This window comes from Anopheles bellator, chromosome 2, assembly GCF_943735745.2.
Source record: "Anopheles bellator chromosome 2, idAnoBellAS_SP24_06.2, whole genome shotgun sequence".
Classification (NCBI taxonomy): domain Eukaryota; kingdom Metazoa; phylum Arthropoda; class Insecta; order Diptera; family Culicidae; genus Anopheles; species Anopheles bellator.
Window position 1 is genome coordinate 47,092,100 of NC_071286.1, and position 21,114 is coordinate 47,113,213.

The following is a 21,114-nucleotide window of genomic DNA, read 5'->3' on the forward strand; positions in this document are numbered from 1 at the left end:
CTTCCATCCAGTATAGTGCAAGTATCGATCACTTGTTTTTGCATCCTTTGCATTGTGCCATCAAGTTGAGAACGGTAAACAGGTGCACTACAGACTGTAGGTGAAGATTGAAGCTCGCGTAACGGTGTTGTGGGCGAAACAGGACGAGGCAAGACACTGCCGGGCCGTATGATGCAAACCGGACGTAGCACACCGAACAGACCGCACCACGCACCCGAGGACCCAACGGAAAATTGTGCGCCCTCTTACGGCAGCAGTTTGGTTGAGACTGCAGGATGAAATATGAATGATTCCTGGACTAGCGTTTGTGGCGAGCAGGTTCGGCTGTGCTTCGGTCTCGGACTCGTTTCCACAATTCGGGTCGTCGTTCCGGTGAAATGTTCGTGTCCCGAGGAAAATCTCGACGATATCCGAAGCTAAACGTGAGTGCCTTTGTGTACTCGCGCACTGCTTGGAGGTTACTCGCCACTGGAATGTTGGAAGCGTTAAAGAATTACAAAGGCTGGAAATACGGGCTTCACGGGAACTGAAAATATTTTTCTCCTTATATCTTGAATAGTTTCTGAGAATAAAAAAACGCGCCCATAACGTGAGCCGGATCCAAACCTAATAATCTGTTGGCCTTACTGCGTCTTTGAAAATAATCAATACCAAGAACAATCTACATATAAACTTTGTTCCAATTAAATTTTAAATTGTATTACTACATTTGTATCACTAAATTTGTATTATTGAATTCGTCCCATCCTCCCATGAAAAAGTTGGGATTTTTAATCACCCAATATTTAATCAACAGAAACCCCGATGGAGGCCGCCGACTCAGGGGCAGGCCCCGCACTCGTTGGATGTGTGCTGTCGGCGAGGATGCCCGCGAGATAGGTGTTGGGGGTGATTGGAGGACAGCAGCCCAGGACCGAGTGACGTGGCGTCAAATGTTAGACTCGGCATTGGACCGATAGCCGGTCTGTCGCCGAAAAAGTAAAGTAAGTAATCACCCAATATAAGCTTCCTCTTTATCAAGGTTATGTTGAGGTCCGATGTGTGTAACACAAAGCACCTATATGAACAACTTTACCTAAATTCTTTTATAAGAGGTATGTTCCTTTGGTTTCACGATACCTTGAATTCAAATTCAAATTTCAATATCTATACCCACTTTGAAGTTTCTAATACTTAGCCTGCGATTTTCCAGCGATTTGGCGGGATTTGTTATTATTTGGCTAGGAGCATAATTTGACTGTTATTGAAACTTCATCGTGCAACTTTTCTTTAAACTTTGCTTTAGCAACAAACATTGTGCCCACCCAGAATGCTGGTCTAATTTGTCCCTTGAACTGGCTGAGCTAGTGCTGCGGTTGCCTTTACCGCGTTAATCGATCACCTAGCACTCTCCGTGATTTAAAAACCTCCGCAGTCGCGGTCGGGCCCAGGAAAGCTACTTCAATGTGCTTCATGTTTCAGTAGGGCGCATCGCGAAACCTTTCGAAGAACCCTTAACCTAAAATCAATTAAATTAATCATTTGGTACCCTAAAGACCCGTGCGAATGGATCATTCACGAACAAAAGCGGTCGTCCCACTACAACAACCAATGTTGAGAGGTGCAACGGAATCGACAAAGGCGCAAGGATCCGCGGGCTCGAATTTCCAACGGATTTCCCAATAATAGAAGTCGACCTCTTGTCCTCACCGTCCTAAGGCTCGTTTGGACCTCTTTACAGTTTGTGATTTCCACAGCTCAGTGAAACCCTTACGCAATGCTCGTATACACCTGATGTCGCTTCACTGCCTGCGCCCCATAAACACTGTCGGGACACCGGGATTTCCTGGGTCGGTCGGCGCACGAGATAGTTCATCATATAGTGAAATTACTAAATCACTGCTATGGTCAGTGTCAACCGTATCGACTGTGGCCAAATTAGTCTTCGACTCGCAAACACACCGTTTCCGTTGCAATCTCAAGCCTTTAGTTTAACATCTTGGTTTTCTCATTTCCATTTCTGAATTTTTATTTTAGAGCAAAAAGAATTCTACGAAACGTATACTCTGCTCAACATTCTTCAATCCGTAAAGCTTATGCAGGGCAGCTGGAGATTAATAGTGGAAAGTCAAGCAAAGGGAACGTCCTAGGAAAGAATTTCTTCTTTGTATCAATTCGTATCGTGACTTTGATTCATCAATATGTCTAACAGAGACTAGCACTTGGTACTCGCCGAGACGTCACCCCCAAACATATGCCACCCGCCAAGATCGAATAATTATGACCACCATCGGTCAACGGTGGCAATTCCTTCGCTTTGGAGGAGAACCTACGAGCGCCGATGAACGCTACTTTCCTTTTCGTTACGCTCATGAGAACGTTAAAATATTCAGCGCCCGTTTCATTAACGGCACGACAGGACAAGCATTGGTTCTGCTTTTAATTAACACTGTTTCGTGCCTTGCACACATAAACCCCAAAGAAAGCGAATCGGTTTTAGCTGTTTTCTGTAGTTCCATAACTGGCTTCATGAGCTTGTGGTTTGATTGAACCTTTAAAACCATACCTTTGGAAATATGGATAGATTAAATCATGTGCTCCTCGGTTAGAAACTCCTCCGAATACCATGTTATTTGGATACTAGCGAATATAATGTTTATTATTTTTATTAGCTTTCTAATAAGATCGCTAAAATGAAATCACGAAACTATAAGACAAAAGTCGTTTCCACCTTGAGAGCAAAATATTGTACGGTGGTTTCTCACACATAATTGAAGAAAACTTATCCTGTACACTTTCAACCAACGTATCTGAAAACATATAATCATTTAATATTGTTTAACTCTTCCGCCCGGAGAAGCTAATGTTCGGAACTGAACTCTTCCCCTTAATGGAATACGCGGATCGAGTGAAAATGGCTTATTGATAAATTGTTATCTACCCGAGCGGACGGTACCAGTTCCGGTTGATCTTCGCGTAATCGCCACTAGGGCACGGTCTGCATTTCGGTCCATTATCGACAATGGACAATGACAGTATCGATGACATAAAATTACCGCGGCCGAGTGGCAATGCTATCTCATCCTCCACAGGGAGTACGAACACCAACTGCTGACGGGAGAGTCGACTTTGTAGTGTTTCTCTTTACCGAAAGACTCAAGTACTCGCAGTGTACATAAAAGTGACCATCATTGAGTACCAGATAGATCCTGCCCTAGCTGGTAAAATTCATTTGCGAAAAAGGCTTCTTTTGGGCACGAAATGCCGCTGTGAGTAAGTCATTTCACCGCTGAACTAATGGAATCAAACTACAATTCGTGACTTTTGATTTCTGAATTAACTTTCATTGTTACTCTCAAATTAATTTGAGCCAGTTGCAGCCATTGTTTGAAGCAGATTCTTTTCGTTGTGTGGTGTAATCATAAATATATCAACATTTTTCGGAGAGCCGTTGGACCGTTTCAATGATTATTAGTTACGTACTGAGCCGTCCATAGCAACTGGACGTCCGGGGGCTATACTGTGTACCCTCTCTAAAGGTATTGTACATGGTTATAAACTGTGTTTCTATCATTACGATCATCAACAACAGGAATGATGATCTCCAACACCAAGCCCCGTCAATTATTAAATACGAAGTTTATCAAAATAGTTTTCATTAAGATAGACAACAGGTGACGATACGGCGACGTTCCAAAATGAAATTTATGTTTGAATAATGCTTTTACGCTGTTTTTCAGCTTGTAAGCTTGCAAAAAGGATCCCTTTTCAATCCACCTAAGATATTCGACAAAAACTAAAATAAGAAGGTAAAGAAACCCCTTCGGTACGTGACATTCAATGTAGTCTGTAGAATGCAAGTAAATCTGCCCTTGTTTTCAGAAAAAATACGCACCCAATTTTGAAAACAGTGCAGCAATCCACAAGCCAGAATTAGAAGTCATGCAGTACCTCTTGAATGATGATTTCAAGGTTTTAGATGATGATGATGATGTTCAGACCAGCGAACCATTGAGAACATAACCCTTCGACTATGTGAAAAGACCTCTTTCAATTTAACAAAACCTGCTACATTAAACAAAACAATTTGGACCAAAATATCACCTGAGGACTGCATGACAAAATCACGTGGTGTGAGAACATTGTCTAGGCGGAACGGTATGCATTGCGAATACACTTTTCACGTAGGTGGAATTTAGATTGGTGTAACAATTTTTGTATGGTTAAAGTTTTTCTCTTGTATTAATGATCCCTAAATATAGCGAAACTATCACTTACACATCTCTTACAATATTTTCGATTGTTTTTTTTTATTGACCAAAATAAAATTTTCATTCTCGTATTTCATAAAAGCTTCTAAGTTCTTGAGCTAAACTTATTTTTGCTATCTGCTATACCTTCAGTGTAGTAAAAGTTTAATCCTTCCAAGAAAAACTCTCCAATTGGCACAATTTTCAAATGCATTTTCATTTCATTACCACATTTCCTGACTAAGCAACATCAACCAGCCACAAAGAAAAACAATCTTCGAATTAGGCATACGTGCGGTTATCAGAAGACATGCTGAGCGACACGCTTATCCAGCACAACGTTCGAATTGCAGGGTTAGTTCTTAACGCTTCTTCTCTTTTTGTGTTACCAATGAAAGCATCAGCAATATTCTTGCAGGAAGCATAGCAGTACAGGGCCACATGTTTGCTCATAGATAGAGGTAAAGAAACGGTGAGATGGAAGCGTCAAGCAATTGAAATGAAGCGCCATGTCACCAAACACCAACATGTGTCACCAAAACAACCCTCGGTAAACAATTGTAAACAAATTGAGCTTTTTGGAATGGAAGCATCGCTTAACGGTGACTGAAGAAAGGAATTGTTCTACGTTATCGACATCAAAGAGAAACCTTGCGATGTTGTGCAGGGGAAGCCACACTAGTCATACCAACTCAAAGAGTTCCTATCAGCTTAACTAGCTAAGACCTTCTAAACAAAATGTATCTAATCAAACATATCTAACGGTATTTTTGAGACGCCTTCGCTCAGAGCATGTGGAGCTGGAAACGAGTCTAAATCACGCAATTCAGTGATTAGCATGTACCACTTTTCACATAGCATTTGCAAATGTATTTTCCGACCGATACATGCCGTAACAGCACGGCTCATGAGCGATTCGAATTGGTAGTGATTTCTCTTCTGGCTGTGGTCATCACCTAGCCGCCTACCATGCGTTGAAAACTATTAAATTTAGTTAGAGTCCCATTACCCCATATGTCCCATTTACTACTATAAATGGGAATGAGAAAAAGACATATTTAGAAACAATAATTAAACTACCCTCAAACTGGTATTTGATTGACGACAGTGCGCGGTAAAATCTTGTTGTTGTTTATGAAACTTCACGCACAAACCGAAGTACGGATACAGCAAAGCTTAAAATATCAAGAACCACTAAACTAACGAAAAATAGAAAAGTTGTCGTTATTTTGTTGAATTTTTATGTAATCCTTGCTTCAAGTGCCTCTTATGTACGACAAAATCAACACCCAGACTAGATTGGGTCTTCGCCCAAACAGCAATCGCCCATATAAAGAGATCCCGCACTTGTGAAGTGCGAAGTGTGTGATCTTCGTACTTGTGAAGTGTGCCAAACGTGTTTTTGAGTCAGCAAGAATTTCTTTTCCGAACGAATTTTACTGGACGAGGTCACCTTACCTTGATTGAATAAATCAGCGCGTTGTGATTGAAAATTCAGGATCATGCCCAAGGATTCACGGGATTGACGTCGAATCATTACCCTGGTCCAAAATATGGCGATATCCCTTGGCGACGAAGGAAAGCTTCTTCGCCGACATGAATGCTTCGGATCGTGTCCGATTCAGATTAATCCGCTGATCTGGTCCGGTTCAGGTGTAATGATTACGACGGACTCAAAGAAATACGTTTCACAGTGCACGTACCTAACGATCGTGGCCCTTATGTTGATTCTAGAGATTACGACGCCCGTGATGCTTCGATGGCAGGGCATCGAAAATCAAATGATAATAATTCACTGCATCCAGTGCCGGACGATGCGGTTGGTGCGGCTTTTTTATGCACTCTTCGAGTAGTCCTAGGGACAGTCAGATTGGTACGGAGGGTGTTTGCGTGTCGCAATAGCTAGTTGTTGGTATCGTGTTTCTGAGGCAGCCTGCCTAAAGCTGGTGTTACCTTTGCGTGATAAGTAGGTAACTTCTGTTACCTTAAACCTATAATTATTGAGGCCAGGGTGTTTCTTTACTGCGCACACTAAATTATGGTATATTTTTTTTAGGTGACCTGGTGTAAAGGTGTGTAAAATGTGAGGATTCGGTTTTGACGATATTTTTCGCCTTTTTATCGGTCCGTTTGAGAGCACATATTCGGCTGGTTTATGTCTTATCTTATGCAACTTTTGGTAGGCAAACACCAACAACTTCGTAGAAACTGGCTGTGACTCGATTATTTGATTAACGATTATTGTTATAGCGTAAATTAATTTCTGAAAAATGTTGCGATGTTAATTAATTGCGAGCTGTTCGTCCTTTCTTTATATGTCCTCGTGGTCTGATTTTTGGAGGATGCATTTTCGGTTGTGATCTGTTGGCTGCAGAAGCATCCCATGTTACGTTGTTTGCGGTCGTCTGATGATGCCGATACGCGATGCTGAAGGCAAATAAAAATGATATTCGATGTTTTATCATAGCAACCGTGTGTTCGTTTGCACTCTGGGTTACAAGCAAATGCACATCCGTTGCGCCATAAAATCGTCAAAAAAATGTGCGTGGTTTTGCTGGTAAATTTTAAAGTCATGTTCTACTCGTCGTAATCTCTGGAGGCTGGTTTTCTCTGGAGGTGCTAGACATGTTTACCGTGTGGAATGATGCACCGAACGTTTCGGAATACCACAACCAAAAAGGTCGTGTAAAAACTCGTGACAATAAGTATACAGTAATTTAGTGGATTTACTTCAATTGTGCCACAAGCAATTATTATTACTACCTGTGAGGCTCAAATTAAAGTTGTTGTAAAGTTGAAAACGAGTTCTTATTTCTGGTTTACTTATGCAAATTGTAGAGTTTTAATTTATTGAATAAATTACAACTAACCAGTAGAAAGTAGAGCAAAACACATTACAAAAGGGTGATCCATCAAGTTTTTAGATTTTAAACTACCGACTAATTGACCAGACCGCAAAGTCTTCTTAAGGGCGTCGACAGGGATCGAGTGGATGTGGTGGAAGACACTCAACCGTGAGCGGTGAAGGCTAACATTGCCCGGAGGTTGCTGCAGGATACGTAAGTGAATAAGTAAGATTACTTGAATTTAAAAATGTCAAACTTCATTCTGCAAATCGTAATTTTATAGTAATACTGCAAATAGTAAACAGTAATAGTTAGTAAAAACTTTCACATTTACGTAATGGGACGCTATACGCTTGCAGAAAACATGAAAATATTAAAAACGTATTTCCAAAGCGGTGAGTTGTCAACTCAAAATGTACGAAAAACTCATTTGGGCCCGACGTAACCATCGCTGGCGTAAGCTGCCAGAAAATTGAAGCTAAAAACTTGGACGACATTTGCATGACATTATTGTGGAGAGCCAAAAAATTGTAAACATATCCTTTATTAATCATAGCATCATCGCTCCCGCCTATGGAAGGCCAGTGTGTCTTAAGAACTCAACGGCCTCAATTTCTCTAAGATCGTGGAGCCGTACGTTATGTTACTGTACCGCATCAACCTTTGCACAACGATGTCAGAAGATGTTCGGAGAGCGGTGAATAAGCAATTAAGTCGAACAGAATGTTATCGCATCATCAGCAATTAAGTGTTTCTGTGTGCTGCTGACATGATGTGTGTGGTTGAGATAATGTTAGTTGCGAAAAGGATTGTGGACAATGTAGTTTTTCTTTACCATTCTAGTTTTGTCCATATTGTCCAATTTTTTTCCTAATTTTCCTCTTCATAGCAACTGATTTGTTCCTTTTGCCGTGTAATACAATCAAAGTCCTCTGACAAATGAATTTTAATACAAACACACACATTTTCAACTGACCAGTTTATGCCAACTTATAGAAAAGTAATTGGAGTTTTTGGCATAACTCACGAGAGTCTAACCAAAAAACGAATTAATCAAACAAACGAATCGATCAAAATTATGTACTTTGTCAAATATCTGCTTAGGCAGTCACGCAGAAATCACGCAGAGGACCTACAGATTTGTTCCATGCTTGCGGGAATTGTGGCCACCTACAGAATTGAATGTGGCGTGAAAATTTGAAAGTACCGCATGAAATATTATCGTAGGATGTTGAGAGCGGCTGAGCTATTTCGTATTGAAAACCAGCGAAAAATGAATTCCACCACGAAAGCAAAGACCTAATTAAAAACGAAAATTAATCAACTGGCAAGTTGATAATTGCATCCTTGCACAAGTGAAGGAAAGTTTTTCCCCAATTTAAATTAGTTTATAAACATTAAAACGCTGGCCTCGTGCAACAAGACGAGATGAAAAACGTCGTTTTATCGTACGCGATGCAAGTGATTAGATCCTATCGAATGAAGTTTCAAGATTTTTCATAAACTCAGGCATTCTCCATTTTTGCCATGTACATAAACGAAGATTGTTCGCTTATCTCAACTGCTCGGTGAAGCGCACGGCAACAAAGACAAAACAAAAAACTCATGTTCTTAAACGCAGTCATAAATATGCGGCAACATCGGGGCTGAAGCAAACCTAGCTGTGGATGCAGCCGGCGACAGGGAAGAAGTTTCGATTCTCATTAGGTTGTTTTGATGTTTCCTCCTATGCTGGCACATTGTTCTCAATCTCAGTTTTTTGGTGCGGATCCCGTGGTGGTGCGGAGCTAGACAGGAACAGGACATTATGCGTAGTAAGCACAGGATTCGTAATTGAAAAACTTCCCGGAACACCGTGCTTTAAACTCTCCGATCGAAGGACACCATTATCCGTAAAGGCCCTAACCCTTGAAGTTGAGGTGTACGATGAACCGCGAATTGCACAGCCACCAACCTATGCAGTTTTGGTCTACATTTTTTAGAATTTTTAAGCTTTGAAGAAAGGGAAAGAAGGATGATGAAGGGAATAATACCGTATTGGACATCTCTTAAAAAACTTTAAATTTTTTTTATTCCAAATCTATTCTTCAAATCTTCCCAAAAATGTCAAATCTAAAAGAGATTCTAAAACACACTTCACAGTTAATAGATATGGTAAGCTTTGAACGTTGCACGTGAACTACCGTAGAACAATTTGACAAAAAAGAAAATTAAACAATAGTGAAAAATGCAAACAAGAAAGGAAACTTTGCCTTGCCTGACGAAATTATGATGCCATCGAAGGGTAAATAGAAACGGTCAAAGAGAACAGCAGCCTCTGACAAACCTTTTGAAACCTTTATGGCATGATGCTGCAACTTTGCAATTTAAATTAAGTTTAACATTGGGATTTTGTTAGATGTGTATCGTAAGGCTTTATCTTCAAATCAATGAAAATTGTGGGATTGTTCTTCCAGAGTCTACTTCTTTCTGTGTACATAAAAAGTACGTGTTTCCTTGCTTGTTGGTAATTTTCTGAAACTTGCGAAACCATTTGTAGCAGCATACTTTTTCTGTTGATGTTTGCTGACAATGAGTGAAGAGCACGTTTCATTAAAACGCATGCTTCCGCTGCTTTGCCGTCTTACTTTTGAAATTGAAATTAGAGTCGAATGAGCTATGCCAGATACCCAGGGACGGCAGTGATTGAACGTCGGCACGTACCACGCTAAACGCTGTGGATGTGATGCTGTTTTGCAGAAACAGGAGAGCTTATCTCATCGTCGCTTGGGATAAGCTCAGACCAGCAGCCACGCAACGTATGCAAATGTGGGTAATGCGGTTGAACAATTTGCCGCGATTCGCCCGGATAGATGCAATTCAAGAAATTCCCCCCCTTGGTTGAGCCTTTTCGAGGTTGCTGGATGGAAAATGTGGCTCAAAGGGTGCAATTAAGATAAGCTGTTTGTCGTAGCAACGTATCCAGAATCACTACACTGAGACACATGAGCAGTTGGCTCTGGCACTGAGTTGGCTGTGGTTCACAAAGGTGAATCGAAGCTTGAGGTGTAGAAGTGCAAACAGCAGCAGTCTTCGCAACTTGACATGTGCACAACCAACTAAAGCTATCGTAGCAAAATATCTCTATTGAACAAGTGTAGCCTTCGGATGTCTACAGATGCTCAACTTAAAATTACAAATAATTTAAAAAAAAAATCACCAATCCCGATATACCTAAAATTTCTATAACCGGCTAATTTTTAAGGAAACTATGTTGAGACCGAAAATCAAATTTGTTGGTCCATTTCTGTTGCAGTTTCAATTTGCATATTGCGAGTGAGAGTAAGCAACATACGGAATAATCGCCCACGATGGGTTCTTAGAGATCCAAACCACGGTCCTTTGAATATCCCGCAGGCATTGCCATGCTGACGAAGGAAAACTCATAGCAAAAGTGAAGATTATAATAAAAGAATTGCATGAAGAAGTTTATGGCATGCTCACTATTCCATGTCCTTTTCCAGTGCAAAAGTAAAATTCACTCTTAGCGGCGGCGTCGCGTCTTATCTTCACGCGTCTCTTTTTACCCCGTAGTTCACGCTTTTTCGAGGAGCACCGACGGCCGAATGGTTCAAAGAACCTTTGCCTGTGCCAGAATAAGCTCTGGTGTCAAAGCAACTTATCTTAAATGAAATCTCTTACGGTGCTTACTTTGTTCCGCGTTTCGCCGTTGCCAAAGTATTCTATAATTGAAGTGCAAAGTCTAACACACATGCTGGTGGTTGCACATATCAACCACACGGTAAAATTTGCTCAAGTAAACGACAGAAACCGACAAAGAACGTGAAATTTTCATTGATTGGTACTTTGCGATTGCTTCTCTAATGCAAAAAATGCTAATAAGCAATACCTTTCATTATGTCGCAGAGATATTGGCAGAATTCAAAAAAGAACACGAAGTTATCTTCCCTCTCGCCATACATGAGACTACTTGCCGAATCGTTTGTATTAGAAACTGTTTTTTGCTTATTGAAGACGAAGAATTTGGTTTATGTAAATTATACTTATTAAACAATTTTTAATTTTTTAACCCCCACTGATAGAGCTCTTCGCTGTCAGTTTTCGAGTTCGAGTCAGTTTCAGTCAACTCTGTTTCGATTCCCGATTCGGGGTTGGCGCGTAAAAACAAACCTTTATAGAAAGCATCAGAAACTAACATTGTCTCTAGTGCAAGATAATACCGCTCAGCGGTTGTTCCCATAGAAGAAGAAGAAAAAGAAGAAGAAGAAGAAGAAGAAGAAGAAGAAGAAAGTTTGCCTATAGTTTTTCTGTTTGTTATTTAAAAAATCATATATTTTACTTTTGTAATGCATATTTTCAGCGACACACGGCTCCATATTCAACGTATCACCATGTTTCAAGTTTCCATTTTCAAATTTTCATTTTCAATAACAGCTTATCGTAATTTGGATGATTTTTCCTATAGAAAAAACTATAGTAGATTCAAAGTATCTGTTGAAGTTCTTCGTTGATTTTCGGTTTACGCTGCCTATAAAGCTTTTTTCACTAATGAACGAGCTTTATTGTATTAATCTATACAGTTCGATTGGAGTAACACTTTTACATTCGGCGCCGTGCCGTGTTCCGCCATCACTTCCCGTACCGGAAGTGTTTTCAATTGATTAATAAAAAAATCATACAACAATATTGAAGATGCAGCTGTCAGAAAGTAGTCAAAAAGCGACAAACCCCTACTACCACTCTTTCGCCAACCTTAATGCCGCTTAAAATTCATCACTGCAAGAGAAAACTCCTGTCCTATTCCGTTCACTTGGCCAAGTAAGCCCGTCCCCAAAAGTCGATGGCGAAGGGGCGATAAAAAGTATCATGTCTTATGCGAAAAGTTTTCAAATCAAATATATTTTGAGGCACGGACTTTTCCTGTCGTTTGTTGCATTCCCGTCCACCATAAGTGTAGGAGTTTTGCGTTTGCCTCTTTTCTTTCTCTTGCTTTTTCAGACGCTTTTCAAACTTTGATTTTCCATATTTTTCTTTTCATTTATTGGTATTTGCGCTCTCGACGACTTTTCCGACCGACTTTCCCATTTACGCAAACGACATTTGAATTATCGTGGTGATGAAGTGCGAAAGACTTTTTAAATCATGCTGTTGATCTTTTTCATTTTCGTACCTCTAAACGTTCCGTTACTGTTCTCAAATTTGTTTGGAGAAAATCGTGTGTCGACGCCTCCCGGACATTTTGGTGCCTCGCATCCAAAAGTTTAAACTACATTATTTCTCATTTGTCAGAGATTTCCCCGGGTTTCTCGTACACCAAAAGAATACAGAACCACCGTCGTACTGTCGCACTCTGTACTGTCGCATATTGCCTATGAGTATTTAATAATGAATAATATTAAATCATGGCAGACTTTCACTTCATCAATGCACAGATGTTTAGCATTCAAAAAGTTTCAAACAAAAAGTATTTTTCAGGTTTTTTCTTCTTTATTTTCAGTTTTCTAGTGTATCAGAAGATTTTAAGCGTCTTAATCGCTAAACATTGTCCCTAATTACTGGTTTTACTGATATTAGTCGTCGTTAGTTGCGGACAAAAAAGCATAAGAAGAGAACATTTAGCAAAACATCAAATGAATGCAAATGCGAACACCAACCTATAAGGTATATGAGTTTTAAAGGGTAGAATCCCTTTACGTTTTCCAAATATTTTACTTTTTTAAAATATTTTATGGTTTTTTTTTACAGGCCAAAAAAGATTATCTAAACCATACAACAGGACACGGAGTGTAAGATAAAATGTAGCAAGTGCAGTCAGTTTCTGGTGCAAATATTTATTTTTAACGTATATATTGACTATAAACAAAGGAATACTAAATAAATTGCCTACCCATCGATTTATTTATCACCAAAAACTAAAGTGATGGTCATGACCAGCGTGCCAGGTCCAGTATTGGCTTTCTTCAATTTCATTGTTTTGATCCACAAACACGTAAACTACACGAACGGAAGTGGACAGAATGCTTACATAGTGCCCCTGTCGCCCTTCGCTACATGAATTTAAAATGATTTAGCACTGGACGATGCTAAATGATGGTGTAGGTTACACTGTGCCGCTTTGCTTTGGTCCTCTTGGTTCAGGTGCACCAGAAGAAATTTTAGTTCACCCATAAACATCAATTCCCGGACCACAAGTGTACGTGCTTTTGTAAATCTCACAGAAAGCGAAATCCACTCAGACACTAGTCGGTCACCTCACAGAAGTTTCACGCTACACATTCGTTCGCCTTGTCTTTAAGGTTCACGTGGATCGGAATAAAGGGATCATAACGCTCCTCGGTGACGCCATCCTGCGACAACGCTCATAATTCCGGCTCCACTTCGGTAAAACATATCGACCCGACCGCTTTCACAAGTAAATAAATCACATTTAGTGCTATTCGCCTGATAAAGTTCAATAAAAACCGTACACGAATCATCGTTTTCTACCGTTTCTACCACCAACATCTGACCACTGGCGGCACTGGCCAATCGTCTCGGTCATCTGGCGTTAGCAAGATTTTTATTTTCCATTGCGTGCCCACCACAGATTTCCCCACGGGCATATCCCGCGAAAATTGGTCGCAAGACGCCGAAGGCGGCCCAATGATCCACTATATGGTCCGATTTGTTATGTCGGCTGCCTTTATCTGCCAACTTTCTGTCAGGATCGTAATGCCACAAAAAGTAGATTAAAAAAATCGAAAGGAATAATCGGGGCACGAACATCGGTGCCGATTTGGAAATGAAAATTGTCCCGAGTACCAACACTGTGCTTGCAGCGATGCCCACAATGGCGCAAGACAATAATTTGAAGTGCTTCAGATTGGGAAAAGAAAAGAGAAACAATTCCAATAAGCAGATAACACTTTAATAGATTTAGCATGGCATTACCTTAGATAGGTTAACTGAAAATGATTGGACCGATGGAAATAGAGAACAATTCACAAATTCACTTCACTTAAGTTTCGTCGCCATTAAGAAAAAGCTGGTACGTTATGAAGGTATTGAAGACAATCTGTTGTTCACCTAGGACTATCGATGTATGAAATGAATCAATAAATGCAAACAGGCTACAGAGATAGGCTTTCGATGACTGGCGGAGTGTCCGTGAATTTGCATGCCTACTTCCGCAGCGCTTACATGAGGGAATAAGTGACATTTGGAATTTATAATCATATTTCTGTGTGGCAGCGATGGCGGAATAGTTTCCCTCGGTTGATAGGTACCAGGAAGCATTAAGATTCTGAGCGGCGTTTTGCTAAGATTCTGAGTGGCGTCTGTAGTTGCTGTTCCACCAAGACTGTAGAGTCCGCTGCATGCGGCTAAGGATTTTCCCAAGACAATGCTTCGTATATATTGCAGATTGCAACTCCGAACGGCTGGTTTCGCTACGATATGTGCAATTCCCGACGCATAATGAACGCTTTTTCCTGTGGCATTTTCCAGTAATAGAGCGCCATGACCAGAGGTGGTCACACCGATAAGATCCCACCGATGCGATTGCAGTGCCCGACTACAGCACTCTCCGGTACGACTGGAAGCGATGTGCCGGTTACAGTTCCGGTGTGCGTCCTTTTGTCGCGGTCACTTCCTACGCCGCTTGCAGGATTATTAAGGTAGCCGCATAGCCGGAAGGATTATTGAATAAATAACGAGCACACCATGGCCATGGGTCCGTAGCCCCTGCGTAGGCGTCAGGATGCGAAAATCCAATCGTAACGAGTATGTGTGCGTGTCTCTAGACAGTGGTTGTGTTGTGCGTATTCGAGAAGTAGATTGTGTCGTCCTCTAGAACTCGACGTCATCCGCTGCCCTTTACTTCTGTATTGGCCATTAATGGCGCTTTACAAAGACAAATAAAATCTGCCTACACACAGTACACGGTTGTTTGAGAACTGTGAAAGAAGACTTGAATTATAATGACTGACGCCAGTCACTTAAAGGGTCACTCACTATATCGTTGCCGACACTTGTCTTTGAGCTGGCCACTATGGACCTTATGGACCACATCGGCATTTGAAAGGATTGTTCTTTCACTATCTTGATCGACGGTTTGCGTTGTTTAGGCGGGAACTGGTTTAAGTATTTCAAAGGTCTAATTACATTAAGACGCTTGGGAATCATTACCCGTGCAAACAAAAACTGATGAATGAGGTTAACGTGTGCTAAACGCATTACCGACCACGTCTGCCCAAGTCCTTGCTGTACTGCCTTTTAATTTGCACCGGAAGCCTTACAAAACTCACAAATCACCGTAAAGTACAAATACAAAATCGGTCTCTGCAGGTGCTCATTTCACGGCGTTTCTTCGGGACAGGTCGCCGAGTCCATGTGGAGTCATTTGGGCTGTGGGACTTCTTTTCTGAACATTTTTAAAAGAAGGATTTTTCGTATTCCGAAACGTCGGTGAGCTTGCTCGTCATTTTTCAATCCCCATTTTAAACCGCTTACTGTTACCCTTTTCCAGTTTGCTTCTGTGCAGTTCCAAATGGCATGTTTCTTGGACTACATGTTCCTGTTTAAAAGAAGAAGCCATTTGCGTCGCGGCTTGCGTATGGTTAGTAAAGCTACTTTGCAACGCTACTATTAATTGTAATTGTTTTCAAGGAAATGCTATCGAGACTCATACGATCGACGTTTAAAATCAAATAACAAACACGGAACCAATTCCCTGGCCTTTTGGTTTTCATTTTTTACATCTAATAGCCTCGCTATTATGTATCACACCGCATGAACATGAGTCGCCCATTTGTTCGTTTACACCACATGAAATGGCGTAGAAGGTAGTCCGTACGTGTCTGATAATAGCCAAACCCTTTTCCGTTGGGATTACAGTGGCCCCGACGATAAATGACCTAAGCCTTCGGCAGTTACTGACCGCACATGCACGTGAAGCGCACCTTCCGGGGCAGGCAATTGGGTTGTCGCTTCAGGGAACGTATTAATCAACTAATTTAAAGGGTTAATTAAGGCACACGAAGGAGGAGCGAATCAAAGCTAACGTTTCTATTGGGTCCGAAGCATATGCATTCTGCATTCATTTTCCAAAGTGGCCTCGAAGCACTTCGTTTTACGCCAGGACCTCGATAATAATGGCAGACGTCCATGTTGAACTCAAGGCGTCGCTCCAGGTAACAGCCTTCAATGTTTTCTAGCCTGCCGATGGCGAGTCAGTCATCTGGGGCGCGAGCCACCATCGCAAGCTATAAAAGAAAGCAAACCCGACACTAACGAGTGAGAAAGAGCTACATAGAGAAGTCAACTTCAAAGCGCCGTGGAACGAAGTATGAATATTTGCCTGAAACATGCAAATGGTTCATAAACATGAAATTTCGGCATAAATTTGCTCGCCAGAACAGTGGGAGCGGCGGCAAGCACCGAACGATGCACGCTGCAGAATGCCACAAAATATCTATGGCCAGGCATCGGAGTACCGCTCTCTGATGCAGCAACCCAGTGAAGGAATCAAACCGAATCGCCTCTGCTTCAGAACATTCTGAATATTTTGCCGCAACGATGGAGAATTCGTATCTTCTTCAGAATACTCGGCCTACAGAGCCTCTTTTTACGATTGTTATTCTTTGCGTCGATTACTAGTTTAAAAAAACGTCAAATCGTGCCCGAAACGAGGTTCTCGATGTAAATCATAATGTAAATAAATTCATTACGCCGGAATAAAATGTGGTGATGATGAATTTAATGAGTCTATGGGGTGACACGGACCAACGATCTGGAGTAAACACCACGTAACGGTCATTAAACATTGCGGATGGAAAAATGAAACAATCTGATTGAAAATCGATCATTCGACCAGTGCTTTCGTTAGGAAGCTTGGTATTTGTCAATCATTTCACTCCGCAATGACACACCGCGTCGAATGGTATAAAACGATAGTTTTCTTGTCCAAAAAAATGTTGTTTTTCATATTTGAGGCAAGTTGAGTAAAGAGCAAGAAGTTACTATAACAGCTTCAAATCAATGCACAATTCTATTCTTTTATCCGCTCAGTCCTGTTAGCATTAGCATCAGTTTTTAGGGATGCAAAAGAAATTTTGTTTATGGATTACTTGCACTTATGAATATTGTTGTAACCTTTTAGACCAGCTTAAGATACAAAACCGTGAAAAACGAACCGGTTCGCAGAAAAAAAAATCCTTTTGGTCAGGACAATTTTTTCCTGTCACAAGAGCATTTTGAAAACGGCAGAAATCCATGAATTAAAGTTCGAATTGTTGGAGCATCCCCCGAATTCACCAGATTTGCCACCTAGCGATTTCCATCTGTTTGTTCGTTTCTTTATTTTATTCTTATATTATTTGTTGCTGCAAAAAGGACGAAAGGAGAGGAACTTTCTTGCAAGTCAAGGCCGCTCGGTGGTTGTAGTTGTCGAATTAGTAACTAAGTATGCCTGAGAAGATTTAATGTTTTTAGATTGTTCAAATCGATCAAAGTCATATTGCTAATTAACGTTAAGGCGTTGTCTGTTAGAGGGATCAACTAACCATATGAGAAGTACATTGTTCTGGAAAATTTAAAAAACCGCTCAGTTTTCCACTCGCTACATGTCGACCAAACAGTGACCCACCAAGCACAGTTACGTTAATCAAAGCTGGTCAATATTTACCCTTAAGGCTAAGCAGCATCGTTTTACAAATATGGTAACTAGAGTAAGGCTCACTCATGTACCATGTAAAAGAAGCCTTACTCATTTGACTAAGCCGCTTAAAGTATTGACGGTAATAAAAGTCACTCATAGTTAGTTAGAATGTGACCTTGTCAATATTAGGATTTCTTAATTCTTTTATGAGTTTGAGACTGAAATATGAAACTAAGATGCAAAATATCTCATTTGTTTTGCTTTTAAAAGTACTATTAAACCATGACGCGAGACACATGTTGAATCATAGATGTTAAATGACTATGTGCAATTTGCAATAAAATATTGACATTCACCTGCGTATAATATAACAAGATATAAAATATACTATTAATTATTCCTGAAATTATAATTGAACATTTAGCGTTGCTGGATGATTTGTCGCCACGTGTAAAGCTGCACATTTTGTCTCTACTTTTGACTGCTGTCAAAGTACCGCCTCAAAGAGCCATTGGAATTTTCGGTAACCGCGTACACGAAAACCACCAGGGACCCAACTTATTTACCGGTCGCAAGGGTTTGTACAATGGCAAGAATGAGATGCAATTTCATGAAAACTGCATACATCCGGTTTGGGGAGCGCTTCACTTCCTCTACGCTGTTACGACAAAACGCCCGCTTTTCAAAAGGTGGCGTCTTTCGCTGGGCGATCGTAAATTCAACCTGACCGAAAACGAACCCTACGTGCGATAGCCGTCGTAAGCCTATGGCCTTCTACCTTGCGTCAGGCGTTCAACGACGGACCGACGACGGATGCGAGTGGCTTTCAGGCTTTTCCCACATATCTCTCGCTCTCTCTCACTCTATCTCCCAATTTCTGGCCTGAGGCGGTTAACAGTATAACTTTATCATCTCTTCGAAATTTCATCAAATTTTTCCACTACAGTGAATGGTCACGAGTTTGGCGGATACAGTGGCACCAGTAGGCCCCAACGTCACGCTCCGGCACCGGAAGCATTTGAGGAGTTTCAAGCATCCTTTACGTGCAGGCGCCTGCTAGCGCCACGTTACGACAGTAATCTTGTGTTTACTCCACTACCGCACAGTACATGGCCGTCGCGCGTCACAGAAGAGACAGAACCCACCGTAGCTCGTAAAATTTGAACGAATCATTTGAGTTTTAGTCTTCGTAGGAGTCGGGAAAGGGCGCTTATTTCAAGGCTTGGGGATCAACATTAAGATAAGGACGATGATGAAATAGAAACGTTGAAGGCATCACATTTTCCCCGTCGGCTTGTGCACTACACAACCTTGCAATGCTGATTCCAATATGGCTGTGTATAAGTATGCATCGAATTAATGCTGGTGATATACTAAGGAGATACACATAGGATTTCTTTGTACCTTTCAGATGATGAGAGTTGCAGTGTTTGATAAATTTATTCAACAGTGCTTCTCTAAAGGTAGACATATTGTTGTAGACATATAGAAATATAGGTAGATAAATAGTGCAAAGTTAGTTTCGTTATTCACTCTGCGGACACTCCTCAATTTGGTTTAAAGTAATAAAGAATGACAACGTTCGGGCACCTTTTGATCCTTCCAACGGTTCAAATGAAAACCTCCACTTTTCGACCAGCACGCAAAGTTGACGTAGCTGCTGTCGGAAGTGAGAGATTCATCTATTTAGCTTCTCTTAAGCTAGCTTGCAAACAAACTTATCTAAACTAATTAACGAAAAACCGGGTTGACGTAAAAGGCCTAGAGACAAAACAATATTAAATCTGCTAAATGTTTTAAGAATACGGAAAAACAGGATGAAGACTTCGCACTAAACGGTCCGATAAAATATTGCAAAAAGTAATATTAAACATATAGGCTATGTAAATGAGTTATTTGTCTGTTAGTTATAGTATTTTTCAATCATCTATAGTATAGTGTTTAAAGAAAAAACGTTAATTTATTATCATTATTAGTATTATTAGAACAGACAGAGTCGTATTAGGCATCAATTTGCAACATTTTGCAAAAGAGCTGACTTTTTCCACATAGAAACCAACAAACCACCGCAGAATCGAATGAATCTACGGACGAGCCATAATCTACGGATGATCCCTTAAACTTCATCTTTCATGTAAAATCGGCTAGGCACAAGTCGATTCACCTACGTTTTCATGGACAGCGTCAAGGCTATCAATGAACAGGAAGTACTTGACCACTGCGCCATTATTTTTTATCAAGTGTACCAATACATTAACCGAACGACATTGACGCTTGATCTGTCTAACATTGCTTATCAATTGACCATTTTCCAACGTTTGAACAAGTAGCCACTTGGCAAGCTAGTAACAAACCAATAACAGTGCAGTGCCCCGTTGCACCAATAAAACTTAATATGTCTATAAGACATTGATCTTTTAAGGCGTAACGTAACTTAAAAAAGACGTACATTTTGTAATACCACTAATAATAATACCACTGGCCTAATTGCACCGTAACCAACCACAAATGCTAAGGATTCTCCCGATTTCCGATCTGGGCACGATTTGACGACCATCGATAGCCGTTGTAATTTCCTTTAATCAAGCCATCGAATTTGTAACAACGTCTCTTCACGCCAATCTTCACCCATTTGCCATTTGCCGTATTGCCTGATAATGAACTTCTCTTGGTATTCCAGTAGAGGCAGCAATCACCATCCCCAACAAGACTCTTCAGCATTCACAAGCGTTGACTTGAAATCAAGGGAAAAATAAGTGGCAACCAAAAGGAATATAAATTTGCTCAATTTTCTACGAGGCAGATTCGATTCGTATTTCAATTTTTTCCAATCCCCACTTAATCGATGATTGCAAATTGAAAATGTTTGAGGTTTTGCAGTCGTGTATGCCTATTCACTCGACTGAGAAGCAACGGCGGCTTTTCCTGCAGTCGTTTGTCTTATACATTGTCGAGTCGCGGGAAAACCATGCGTAAATTCAAAGCAAAGAAAAGGTTTCTCGTTGGGGGTAGTGTGTTCCCCTTTTGGGTATTTGTTTATAATAGTATCTTTGAAATTGTACTTCTGATGAGGAACATCGACCAAAACCACAAGACATCAATTGTTTGGAGGATGGAGAAGAAACAATTATTATTTATAGAAATAGTATACTAAAATGTCACATTTTATGTTATCTCTTATTCAAATTTTGGAATTGCAGAGAAATCAAATGTAAATGTCATTTGTAACACAGAGTAGGAAACCATTTCACATACAATATGTAGAATATATCATCCTTAAAGACTCCCATTAAGTATCTTGATAATTGATCGAATCATACACTATATACTATTATAACTTGATGTGTGTTATTTAAACAGTTAAAGCTTTGGGATAATTTTTATTTTTCGAATTTATAACATA